At 42.0% G+C, this 13,357-nt stretch overlaps 1 long non-coding RNA gene across 4 annotated transcripts in view; it reads left to right on the top strand.

The window, feature by feature from the left end:
• Positions 1-12,888, top strand: part of LOC132207658 (uncharacterized) — a 23,120-nt gene extending 10,232 nt beyond the window's left edge. For 2 of the 4 annotated variants that reach the window (XR_009443676.1, XR_009443673.1), the window contains one exon: positions 4,937-7,118. This is a non-coding gene — a long non-coding RNA (uncharacterized LOC132207658). Of the gene's footprint in view, positions 1-4,936; positions 12,436-12,621 lie in introns of those variants that run through there. The other 2 variants (XR_009443674.1, XR_009443675.1) reach the window with 2 other exon arrangements.
• The last annotated feature ends 469 nt before the right edge of the window (positions 12,889-13,357 follow it).

Below are 13,357 nucleotides of genomic sequence, written 5' to 3' on the forward strand. Positions count from 1 at the left end.
ACAAACCATTCTGTTAAATCTCCTCTGCCTCCGATCAGGCACCCTCCCGTCTTTCACAGTGTGTGGGGGATCTTTGGTTTGCACAGACTCAGCTCGTCTCTTTTCCTGTCTGTAATGTCATCATGCTGTGACAATGGCACTGAACCTCACTGTCTGTGAGGGTGGTAGGCACAGAGATCCTCATAGCGTTTAAGATATATATAGATGCACACTTGTGATGCCAATGCAGAGTCTATGGGCCAAGTTCTGGAAAATTAGATTAGAATAGTTAGGTGGTGGTTTTTAACTGGCACAGGCTGGATGGGCCACAAAGACTTTTTCTGTGCTGTAGACCTCCGAGACTCTTCACATAGGAGGATACCCAGCAATATGTCAAGTCATTTCAGAATATGAGATATTAGAACAAATGACTCATGATTGGTCAGTATTTTCGGGAGAAAAGTGAGGTATAGACGTAATGCGGTTTACCTCGAAATTCAGGGGCCTGAAGCCCAGGAAATTGAAAGTACCGCCATCAAGTGGATGTATAAAAATAAGGATTGTATTAGAGGAAAGAAATATCATTCTTGTATCATCCATTTGTGAGGCTGGACGATATTAGAGACAGGAAGGGTTCTGAGACCGGAGAAGATTCCAAAAATAGGGAAAAGTGAGCTTGGATGAGATTACAGAAATGGGGAAGATTGTGAGGCTGGAGGAGACCTCAGACAAAGGGAGGTTTGTGAGGCTGAAGACAATTATAGAGCTAAAGAAGTTTGTGGGCTGGAGGAGATTAGAGATGAGGTGGTTTGTGAGACTGGAGGAATCTGAATAGATGGTGTGAGTTATGTGGCTAGTGGGGGATTCCAACGATAGGCAGGTAGTGAGGCTGGAGAGGGATTCCAGAGATGTGAAGCGTGTTGAGGCTCGATGGTAATGCCTGCAGTAATGCAGGTAGTGAGGCTCGAGGGCATGATCAGGTGGGTAGTGAAGTTTGAGGTATGATTCCTGCAATCGGGAGGGTAGTGAGGCTCCAGGGTGGATTATCATCATAACAACACAGTGGTGTACTTACAGCACATGGAGTGCAGCAGTCATAGAAAGTACCACTTTCTCCAAATCCAATAAAAATGGGCAATCAATATTAGTTTGTGCAGGAAAGACCACATCCCATAAGTCAATTAAAATTATGGTGGGTCTCTGGCTTGGAGAGAGCTAACAGAAGCCGAGATAATTCTCCATTGTAGCAATGTTTGGTAACCGTAGAATACAACATTCAGCTAATTGGCAAATAATGCAGGGTGAAAATGTGAAGATTGTTTGTTTGACTCAGCAAGTTCCCAGGATCTGGAACAGTCTGAATGGTAGCTGGATGCAGATTTAGCAGTTATTCTCAGAAGAGAGTTGGGATTTAACTTTTCAAGGAATGATGGACAAATAGCGGGGGAATTGGGTCAGATTTGCAGCACCTCCCAGAGTGAGAGTGAAGCCTTTGACCGGGTTCCACGTGGTAGACTAATGAGTAAAGTTAGATCACACGTGATTCAGGAAGAGCTCGCTTATTGGAAGCGGAATTGGCTTAGTTGTCGGAGAGAATGTGGTGTTGGGGATTTTTCAGAGTGGAGTTCTGTGACCAGTGTGTTCCACAGCAATCTGTGCAGGGGCCACTTTTGTTTCTCATTTATATTAATGATTTGGATGCGAATTTAAGGGACAAGATTAGTAAGTTTGCAGACGATACGAGAATTAGTGGTTAGTGAAGGTTATCTAAGATGACAGTGAGATCTTGATCAATTATGTCAATGGGTTGAGAAGTGGAGGATGAAGTTCAATTTGAATAAATGTGAGATATTGTATTTTGGTAAAATGAACAGGGTAGGACCAACAATTGATGGTTGCACCCAGGGTAGAGTTGTGAAACAGAGAAATGCTGAGATTCAGGTACATAATTCTTTGAAGTTTATGTAGACAAGTAGTCAGGGTGGTTAATATGTTGTTTAGCACACTTGCTTTCATTGCTCAGACCTCTGAGTCTCAGAGTTGGGATGTTATGTTGAGGTTGTATAGGACATTGAGGCTTCATTTGAGGTATTGTGTGCAGCTCTGGTTGCCCTGTTACAGGAAGGACATTATTATTGAACTGGAGACAGTTCAGAACAGACTTGCTGGGATGTTGCCAGGATTGGAGAGCTTGATTATCAAATAGACAGACAAAGCTAGGACTTTTCTCACTGGAGTATAATGGGTTAAGGAGTGACCTTAGAGGTTGATAAAATCATGAGGGCACAGATTATGCGAATAGCAAGGGTTTATTCCCAAGGTTGGGTGATTTCAAGACAAGGGGACATGTATGTAAGGTGAGAGGAGAAATACATATTTAAAAAGACATGGATTTTTTTATTTTTACGAACTTGTCCACGTGTGGAACAAACTCAGAGGAAGTGGCAGATACAGGTACAGTCACATTGTTTAAAAGACACTTGAATAGGGACATAGATAAGAGAGCTTTAGAGGAGTATATGCCAGATGCAGGCAGATGTGATCAGTTTACATATAAAACTTATACATTTCAAAATTCTAAATATGCATTAAATTGAAGTAAGGCCAACTTTGACATTATTGGGCAAGAACTTCCAAAAGATGATCGGGAGAGGTAATATGTAGGTCAAGGAATGCTTGGAAAGTGGGAGGCCCTCAAAACTAAAATAAGGAGAGCCAGGCACATGTTCCTGTTCACGTGAAGGGCAAGGCTGGTAAATGTAGGGGATACTGGCTGACTGGAGAAATTGAGGCTCTGGTCAAGAAAAAGAAGGCAGCACATGTTGGGTACTGACATCAGGATTTGGGTCAATCCTTCAAAGTATAGGGGCAGTAGGAGTATACTTGAGGGAAATCAGGACGGCAAAAAGGAGACATGAGCTATCTTTGGCAAATTGAGTTAAGGGGAATCCCAAGAGATTCTGAAACTTCATTTGGGACATAAAAACAACAAGGGAAAAAATAGGGGCCCCTTTAAAGATCAACAAGGCTGTCTGTGTGGAACTGCAGGCTGAGATAGTGAATGAGTATTCGCATTAGTATTTACTGCAGAGAAGGATATGGCAGTGAGAGAGCTTGGAATCATAAATAATGAGTCGTGAGAAGTGTCTATATTACAGAGATCTAGGTGCTGGATGTCTTAAAATGCATAAAGGTGGATAGGTTCCTGGCACCTGATCAGGTGTTACCCACAAACTCTGGGAGAAGCTGGGGAAGTAATTGCTGGCCCCTTGCTGAGGTATTTGTATCACTGACACTAGTGAAGTGCCAGAAGGCCGGGTGGCTAATGTGGTGCCATTCTTTAAGGAAAAGCCAGAGGACCATCGACCGTTGAGCCTGATGTCAGTGGTGGGTAAATTGCTGGAGGGGATTCTGAGGGACAGGATTTGCATGTGGTTAGAGAAGCAAAGACTGATTAGGGATGGTAGACATGGCTTTGTGAGTAGGAAATCTTGTCTCACTAACTTGATTGAGTTTTTTGAAGAAGTGACAAAGAAGATTGAAGAAGGCAAAGCAGTGGACACTGTCTATTATGGACTTCAGCAAGGCATTCACCAAAGCTCCACATGACAGACTGGTTAGCAAGATTAGATCAAATGGAACCCAGGGAGAGTTAGCTATTTGAAACAAAATTGGCTTGAAGGTAGGAAACAGGATCATGGTGGGGGGCGGGGAGCGGGTTCAGTCTGGAAGACTATGAACAGCAGTGTGCTGCAAGGATTGGTGCTGGGTCCACTGCTTTTTTTATCATTGATGCAAATCATGTGGAATGAATATTGGAGGAATGGTTAGTAAGTTTGCAGATGACACTAAAATTATTGTTGTTGTAGTAGACAGCAAAGGAGTTTACTTCCCAAGTACAATGGGAACGTAATCAATGGGTTGATGGGCCAAGGAGTGATAGAAATACACTTAGTTCAGATAAATGTGAGCGATTTGCATTATGGCAATGACAAATCAGGGCAGGACTTAAACAGTTACTGATGAGGCCCTCGGGGCTGTTATGCAACAGAGACTCCTTGGGGTGCAGGTGCACAGTTCCTTGAAGGTGGATTGCAGGTACAGAAGGTAGTGAAGATGATATTTGCTGTGCTGGCATTTATTGGTCAGTGCATTGAGTGTAGGAGTTGGGAGGTCATGTTATAGGCTGAACAAGACATTGATTATGCTGCTTTTGGAATATTGTGTTCAGTTCTGGTCTCCCTGCTATAGGAATGATGCTGTTAAACTTGGCAGGGTGCAGAAAAGATTTATAAGGATGTTGCAGGAGGTGGAAGTTTTGAGATGTAGGGAGAGGTTGAATATGCTGGGGCTATTTTACCTGGAGCATTGAAGGCTGAGGGGTGACCTTATAGAGGTTAATAAAATTATGGTGGGTGTAGGGTGAATGGCCAAGATTGTTTTCCCAGGTTAGGGAAGAACTAACCTGAATTAGAGACTAGAACTAATAACATTGGCTTAAGCTGAGAGGGAAAGTCTTTAAAAGGGAGCCAAAAGAACTGCAGATGCTGTAAATCTGAAAAGAAAACAAAGTTGCTGGAAAAGCTCAGCAGGTTTGGCAGCATCTGTGGAGGAGAGAAGAGTTTCGGGTTCTGAGGAAGGGTCACCGGTCCCGAAATGTTAACTTTTTTCCCCCTCCTCCACAGATGCCACCAGGCCTGCTGAGCTTTTCCAGCAAATTTCCTTTTTTTAAAGGGAAAGTGGGTGGTGCCTGTGCAGAATGAGGTGCCAGAGGAAGCTGGTACAGTTACAACATTTAAAAGGTATGTGAATAGGAAGCGTGTAGCAGAATATAGGTCAAATGCTTGCAAATGGGATTAGATTAATTTGGGATATCTGGTCAGCGTGGACAACTGGGACCAAAGGGATTGTTTTGTGCTGTACAACGCTGACGAAGCATTTTTTGTTTTCATTTCAGATTTCCACAATTTTACTTCTGCACTGCTCTTACTCTTTCAGAGGGATTGAAAGGTGGAGTTACAGATCTATACAATGACTGTCCTTCCTCGCTGGCTCTCCCAATTCTCTCTTTTGGTAGTTTGATGCAAACACTGACTGGATCCCTTACCTGGAGGATATTTATGAATGAATTTGTTCTAATGGTGATCCAGCATATTCCCCAAGTGTTGCTGTACACATGTCCAGAGAATTTCTCAGTTTCACAATCTGTGTCCTTCTGGTTTCTTACTTACTTTCTCTTTGAAAGTATAGTCTGCAGTTGGAGAATTTAAACAGGCCCACATCCAGGTCTGACGGTCACTTTGTTTATCACAACCCAATTTTCTCAGGATTTTGAACATTGAAGGAAAAAGCAGCACTCACATTGGGGAGAAATGCACATGGTGTGTGTGTTGAAGAGTCTGTGAAGATTCATCTGAAATGTCCAAACACCAGTGCAGTGACACTGGGAGACAGTGTGGAAATGTGCAGATTGCAGGAAGGAATTTCTTCATCCATCCCAGCTAGAAACTGACCACCAGAGTCACACTGGAGAGAGACCATTGACCTGTTCTGCGTGAGGGAAAGGCTTTGCTGACTCGAATTCCCCGCTGATACACCAGCGAGTTCACTCTGGGGAGAGACCTTTCATGAGCTCTGTGTGGGAAGGGATTCATTGTCATCCAAACTGTTAACACACCAGCGAGTTCGCAGACAACCACAGTTGAAGAACATTGCTGTCACTCTCACTATCAAATAAACCATGGTGTTGGGCTGTTTGTACAGATGTTACCGATACCTGCTCAATTAAAGGTGCTGGTATTGTGAATAAAATGTCACACTAACAGTTGTGTAAGGTAGAGCTTGGAAATAGTCACGTTGTCACAACACATCGACACATTCACACTGACTAAAGCCTATCCACCTGCATGATATGTGAAAAGGGATTTCCTGGTACGTTCCTGGTTCCTGGTTAACGACCAGCAAATTTCTGAATAAGTTGATTGGTTTGAATATAGCTAACAGTAGAATCAAAAATAGTATCAGTGATAATGGGAACTGCAGATGCTGGAGAATCCAAGATAACAAAAAGTGTGGAGCTGGATGAACATAGCAGGCCAAGCAGCATCTCAGGAGCACAAAAGCTGACTTTTCGGGCCTAGAGAAGGGTCAAGGCCTGAAACGTCAGCTTTTGTGCTCCTGAGATGCTGCTTGGCCTGCTGTGTTCATCCAGCTCCACACTTTGTTATAGTCGATTCAAAAACCATGTGTTTTGGGCTTGTTTCTGGAGATCATAGAATCCCTCCACTGTGGGAGCAGACCACTTAGCCCATCAAGTCCGCACTGACCTGACGAAGATTGTCTTACCCAGACACTGTCTGCGTGAGTTTCCTCCAGATGCTCTGGTTTCCTCCCACAGTCCAAAAATGTGCAAATTATGTAGATTCACTATGCTAAATTGCCCATAGTATCTTGTGTGCAAAATGCAGGGATAGGGTAGGGTGTGAGACTGGTTGGGATGCTCTTTGCAGGGTTGATATTGACTGAATGGCCATCTTCCACACTGTAGGAATTCTGTGATGATCTCGATGGCCCTTTATTTGTTAGATAGGTCTGCACACCTTTACAATGACAGATTCTGTTGCTCTCCCACAGACATTTGTTTATTGGAAACAATGTAATCTTTCAGTTTGTGGATAAAAATCAAAGGAATGTTTTAAATCCAAACATAGGATTGGGTTGAGTCATGTCCTATAATCCCTGATTTGCATTTTCCCCGTCGGCTATGAAACCTGGTGACCGCTGTGACTCTGCCTGGGAGCATTGCAGTCTCGTCAGCTCTTTACCTGGTGTCCATAGCAGTGATGGATCTCATGACGGAAACATAAACCAAAACATTGTGTGATTTCTAGTACATATTTTCTATTTAGTCTTCTGTCCATCACTTCCCTAGAGGCTGAGATACTGGTCTGGGGACCTAGGTGTGAATCCATCTGGAAATAAGAATGTGATGATGACTGTCAATCCATTGCCTTTGTTGGAAAAACCCATCTGTTCACCGATGGCCTACAGGGAAGGAAACTGCCATTCTTATCCAGTGATGTGATCATCCCATGAATGAATTTTTTAAAAAAATTAAAAACTCCTGCAAATACGTTAAACTGTCTTAATTTATTTGACAGCTGACAGTTCAAACTGCTTGATGGTCACTTTCTCTTTTGATCAAGTTGTGGCCATTTCATAGTTGAAACCATAGTTATTCTCGTACAAACAGTGCATGCTCTGACATGCCACTTATGAACCAGACATCCACGTTGACCATATCCTGATGCTGTGTACCACGAAAGCAAAATTCTTCACCATCTTATCTACTTGTGTTGCAATTTCAGAGAGCTATGGACTTGAACCTCCCAAACTCCCGAACACTTTTTGAGAATTTCATCAAACTGACCTCCAATGGCAGGAATGGACAGGGTCAGCTTGGATTGATGATCATAATTCAGGCTCAACAAATCTACTGGAGCATTTTGAAGATGTAACTGGTGACCATCTGCTGACTCGCCCTTGACTGACTGCTGGTAATAACAGTGATAAGCTGCATGGCTTATGCCTGCAGTAAACAGCCAGGCAAGACAGGAGCACTGTGAGACATTAGGTTCTAGTTGAGACATCAAAGTGCTAAAATGCCAGGGAAAGGCAGAGATATTGTGGCAGGCCCTAAGCAGAACATGCCTCAGGTGCTGAAAAGCATGTAGAGTTCTGACAGCAAGAATGTACTTTGTGGACAGGCAATTCTGCATCTTGATGTAACATTTTTATTTCACTCTGGCTCATTTTGCTAGATCTGCAAATATCTATTGGTCTGGCTAATTTGAGAATTGGCTTTCGGTGTAATGTGCTGATTCATTTCTGGAGAAACTCAGCAGGTCTAGATGCATCTTTGGAGACAGAGAAACAGAGTTAAGGCTTTAAGTCCAGCGAGGCCCTTCTTCAGAACTGAACAGGTTCAGAAAATGGCCTTTTTAATACCTTACCAGAGGTGGAGGAGGGCTAACAGAAAACAGAGGGTGTTGGGATGCGGTGCAAAATACAAATGGGCTTTTAATTGTGTTGAAAGAGAAGCAGATGTACAATGAGAGTAAATAAAGTTGTGAATGGGGGAGATGGGTTCCCTCCACTGAATGCAATGTTAACAAGACACAAACAAGACAAGGTCACATCGTCTGTGCCATATTGTGTTCATCATATCTCCAATAATAACCCTGAATGTGTTGAGCATATGTGAACAATCTTATATGTCTACACACATACGCTGATTAAACAGTGTATATAAAATCATTTCTCCTCCGTTCCGTTGCAACCTATCGTGTTTTTTTCACCTGTCAGTCGCCATTCCTTCAGCCAAATTTATTCTGTCTCTTTCTCTGCATTTTATTTTATTCCATCTATGAAGAAGAAATTGCCTAATGGGCGATATCATGTTAGTCCTGTCCAGTCTGCACAGCCACTGTCCCCTCTTCCTTACTGTTCCTTAATCACTCACATAGATATTGTCTCTGACCCTTTACTCCCAATAAGCAAAGCAATTGGAAATGTAATGTTTAGTTTTGGGCTCAGGCTAAAAAATTGGTCAGGAAAGGCTGTATAAACTGCAAAAAATTTGTTTGCAACTTTAGAAGCAAATTATTGAAAATATTGTGTTAAGGATAAAATGTTCATTTATTAGTGCAGTGAGAGGAAAGTTCAGCAAAACCCACATTTCCTGCCTTTCTCCAGGCAGTTGTGGCCAGAGATGTGTTTGGATTGGCAGTTGTTGTGGTGGAGGAGACTTCGGTGAAATAACAACCTCTCATTTGGCTCTGAGGAAAATGGTTACATACGTCATCACATGTGGATAACACAGCAGAATCATCGAGCCTGTGCAGAGAAAGTATCAACTTTCTCCTCTGTCTCTATCATTGTGAGATGAATTGGAGATGGGCATTGAGACCAATAGCAGGCAATGTCACCCAAACCAGGTATTGTTGTTACATTAAAAGTGTCAGAGTGGAAGGGGTTAACTGGAGCTGTTTGTTCAGTGACTCGAATTAATGTCAGTCTCCATGGATACTAACTGTGTCACTGGAGGGTTTCCCTCTTCTATTAATAAGGGGTTTCTCCCAATGCGTTATCCCACAGTATCTGTGGCTGTGGCATATTCAACACAATTGGGATCAGCAGCTCCAGAGATGTGGAGAGATCAGAATCTGTGACCAGCAGATTGGGATGTTCCAAATGATGGATCAGAATCTCAGAACCACAGCCGGGAATGTGACAACAATGTATAAGAAACTGAGAGGAATAGATTGGAATGTTCCAACAATGGACAGGAGTTTATCCTCTGGCCTTTACTATCTTTCTATCAATTGGTTACCATTAACATTGTGGATACAAGCTGTACTGATGGTTATTCAGGCGGGTTACTATCCCATCCTCGCTATTGTTGGTGTTCCCGGTAAGTCTCTCTATCTCTGCCCATTCATTTATTCTGTGACCAGCGACTCAATTTCTAAGCTCTGTATTTGGCAACGAAGGAAACTATTGTATTCACTTTCAGTGACAAACTCAACTCTTATTCCAGGGTTTTTTTCACCTTCACTTACAAACACCCGAGGAGGAAGAAAAGTGTTCATAACCACCATTGGCCCATTTTGTCCTGATCTGATTTATATCACAATATTCCCTTTATCACTAATAATATCCTCAGTTTTCACTTCCGCTTCAGTGCTGTTTCTGATTAAATCATAATCTGCTCCTTTCCAGTTGCAGCTCTCTTCTGGCCACACTTGCAGTTACTAATATTTTGATTGTATTCTTATTTTTATCTCTACCTCGACCTATGCCAGTTGCAAAGTGTGAAGCCAGTTTGATTCTAAAATGAGGAGGTTACAGCTTTGTGTCAGTGGTTTCAGCATAACCCGTCGATGGCCATCAAATGACAGTTCATTGAACTGTTTAGATTCTAGAACTTTCCAAGTAGCAGTGGTGCCATGTCCATTATCTCCTAAGTGCAGTGTTCCGATGTGTTCACTTGTTGACAGAGGCCGTGTCTCTTCACCCCAACCCCCACTGACCCACTGCTGAGTGGGATACATTACTCTGTCTCCACAGAATAAGATATAGGAAATCTTCCAGAAATTCTACAGGACTGTGACTGTGAAAATGAGAAACTGTGGGAGATTAGAATTAATAAAGCGGAACTGCTCAAAACTAATTGAACTGAAGTTTGGTACTTTGCTCTGGTATGTCCCAGAGATTACATGGAGGTGGGAATAGAGCTTGTGAAAGAGTTACAGGGTCAGACAGCTCTTCAGTCCAACCAGTCCATGTCAAACATAATCCCAAACTATCCTAGTCCCACCTGCCTGGGCTTGGCCCATATCTCTCCAACTGTTTCCTGTTCATGAACTTGTCCAAATGTCATTTAAAACTTGTAACTACGAGAAAGAATTATTGATTACCATTCAGAATTCTTCAGATTCAGGAATTGCCAGTTCCTGCAGAATGGAAGTAGCTGTTGTAACGCACATTAAAAAAAAACTGGAGTGAGAGGGAAATCAAAATAAAAATAAATTTTGGACAACTTGATATCTGTTATGAGAAAAATATGGAACCTTTTTTGAGGGCTGTAAAAACTAGACACTTGGGAAATCATGATATGACTTGGCAGAGTCAACTTCGATTCAGGAAAGGGAAGTTATCTTTGGTAAACCTGTGCAGTTTATGTTAATTGAAACATCCAAAAATTTCAGATGTGTGTCCAAATTATCCCCAGAAATGTCTTCCATTGCTACTCCACCATCTTCCCTAAGATTCTATTCCTAATAACTCCAGCCCGTTCCTTCCTCATGATGTTTTTTTAGTTTCATCACTCAGTTGTAATTGTGTCACATCCAAATGCAAACAATACATTTAAACTGAAAGAGGGAGCTTTGAGAGATAAAACATGGAGAAAGATTGGAGTATTCATTAACTTGATTTATGTCATGTATGTATGAGATAGAGAGAGAGAGAATATGGGTGATGAGATGTGAAAATAGAGAAAACTGCATTATCGACTGAAGTTGATGTACTTTCCAACTTGTTTTGGCAATTCCTGTGTGTTGTGATCCTTTGCCCAGTGCATGTACGACTGAGTAATATGTATATAATAGTTGAAGTATCCACACATGAGAACCAGTGAGAGCGGTGTATTTGAATTTACAGAGTACTTTTGATATGGTTGCACACAGGTGAGTGAATAAAATTAGAGTTGAGAGGTAAGGTGGAATATACTACATGGATTGAGAATTGTTTAGTTGACGCAATACAGAGAGTGGAGCCCTTTTCCAGGCTGAATGCTGCTCGTTATGGGGTATCACATGAATCAGTGTTTGGACCACAGTAATTTAAAAGGCATACAAACTATTTGGATGTGGCCAGCAACAGCATACATCTCATTTTGTAATGATTAAATGATGTGAGGTTGGGAAGTGTTGTGGTCACAAAAGGGCCTGCATGTCCTTGATCATAGGTCACCAAAATTAGTACATGCAGCGCTATCAGTCATGTGGGAAGTAAATGGTATGTTGTCCTTCATTGTAAGATGATTCATGTACATGAATAAAACCATATGTCTGCACATGTACAGCCTTGATGAAAGACTATTTATGGGCACTGTGCATAGGCTTGATCCCTTTTGTAATGAAAGAACTCCTTGCCACAGACACGGTACAAATGGTCATCACCAGTCTAATCCCTGAGATGATGGTACCATGAGGAGCGAGTGAAGAAAGTGAGTGTTTAATATGTTGTGCTGTGAGAGAATCAGAGATTACTGCATTAAAATTACAAAGTTGGTGATGAACTCTTTTATCCACAAAAGAAATTGATAGGGTGAGAAATCCCATACGTGACCCATGTAAATACATGTGGATTTTACATATAAAATGACATAGAGCCCCACAGTGATTCAGAGAGAAGCACAGGCTCTGAATGAACTCTCCCCACATTAATCTGTGACCTTACACTGAACCCGATGTTGTTCACAATCCTGACAGCAGCCCAAATACCCTCTTTGTGACATTAGCCAGACCAACCAGATTCTGATCTCCATAGAGAACGGAAGCATGTATTTTCAGAGGATGCCACTTGTGATTTTGCACAAAACATTAGTCTTCCCACCACACTACTGTAAAACTGCATTAAAGTACTGCATGTGTACCATGAACAATGGAGGCATGTTGACCAGCGTGAAGCAGACTATCTGTACAGCCTAGCTCCATTTGCTTGTCATGTTACCTAAGTCTGTTTACATGTAAGTGACTGTAGGGTCTCAATGGCCTTCTCCTTTTCATATGTAGGGACGCAAGGGGCTGTACAGCAGGGCCGAATGCTGAATTGATCCACCCTGGGCTCCTGAGGAACAGTTCGATGTGTTCATGTGACATTGCTGTAACTGTAAGATATTATTTTATTTTGGTTTCTTTTAAGAGAAGGATTGAACGAGAGGCACAAAGCTGTCTAGTTAAGACCATTGAGTAAACAGTCTTGAGAGGGTTCGGGTTTTTTTTAAATGCAGCCTGAATGAGTGCGACGAGCTCTCACAGATCAGAATTTCTGAGTTTTGCTTTTCTGTTGCATCAGAAGCTATTGGTGTCTCAATGGAGTTGGAAGCTTCAGTGAATGTCTCCTGACTGCAGAATTTTCTTTGGATGATTATTTTCTCCTCCTGAATTGGAGAACCGCATGTGAGAACCTTCTCTGAATTTTATTTCTGACCAAAGTGTCTGTTTATGGGCTGCTACTATGCTGGAACAGTTAATTAGTAATATTTGCTATAGCTATTATACTATAAGTTTATCCACCAGAGCGAGGTTATTCTAAATTCCTTTTTTTTGGTTCTACTTTGACTACAGTGTTTAAATAAATTGTGTTTTGTTTAACATCTGTCAACTATTTCATTAATGTATCTCTGAATAAATGTCAACACAAAGGCAGCACAGACCTCTAGGGAAGAGAATTCCCACTCCAAATGCCCTTTTCAAATTTCTTCTCATCTACCTGATGGAATCAGAAAGTCACACAACGCAGAAACAGATTATTTGCCCCCACTGACTTGATATGTAATCTGATCTATTCCCATTTGCCAATATTTGGTCCATATCCCCCTCAACTTTTCCTATTCTTGTACCAATCCAGATACTTTTTTAGCTGTGTAATTGCACACACCTTCACCACTTCTGACAGCACTTTCTGATCACACACCTCTCTCTGCGTGAAAATGTTGCCCGAAGTTTCCTTCTAAGTCGCTCCCCTCTCACCTTCAACATCAGCACTTTACTTTTGGCCTCCCCTCTCCTGGGAAACCGACCTTGGCTAT

The sequence above is a fragment of the Stegostoma tigrinum genome, unplaced genomic scaffold (assembly GCF_030684315.1).
Source record: "Stegostoma tigrinum isolate sSteTig4 unplaced genomic scaffold, sSteTig4.hap1 scaffold_118, whole genome shotgun sequence".
Classification (NCBI taxonomy): Eukaryota; Metazoa; Chordata; class Chondrichthyes; order Orectolobiformes; family Stegostomatidae; genus Stegostoma; species Stegostoma tigrinum.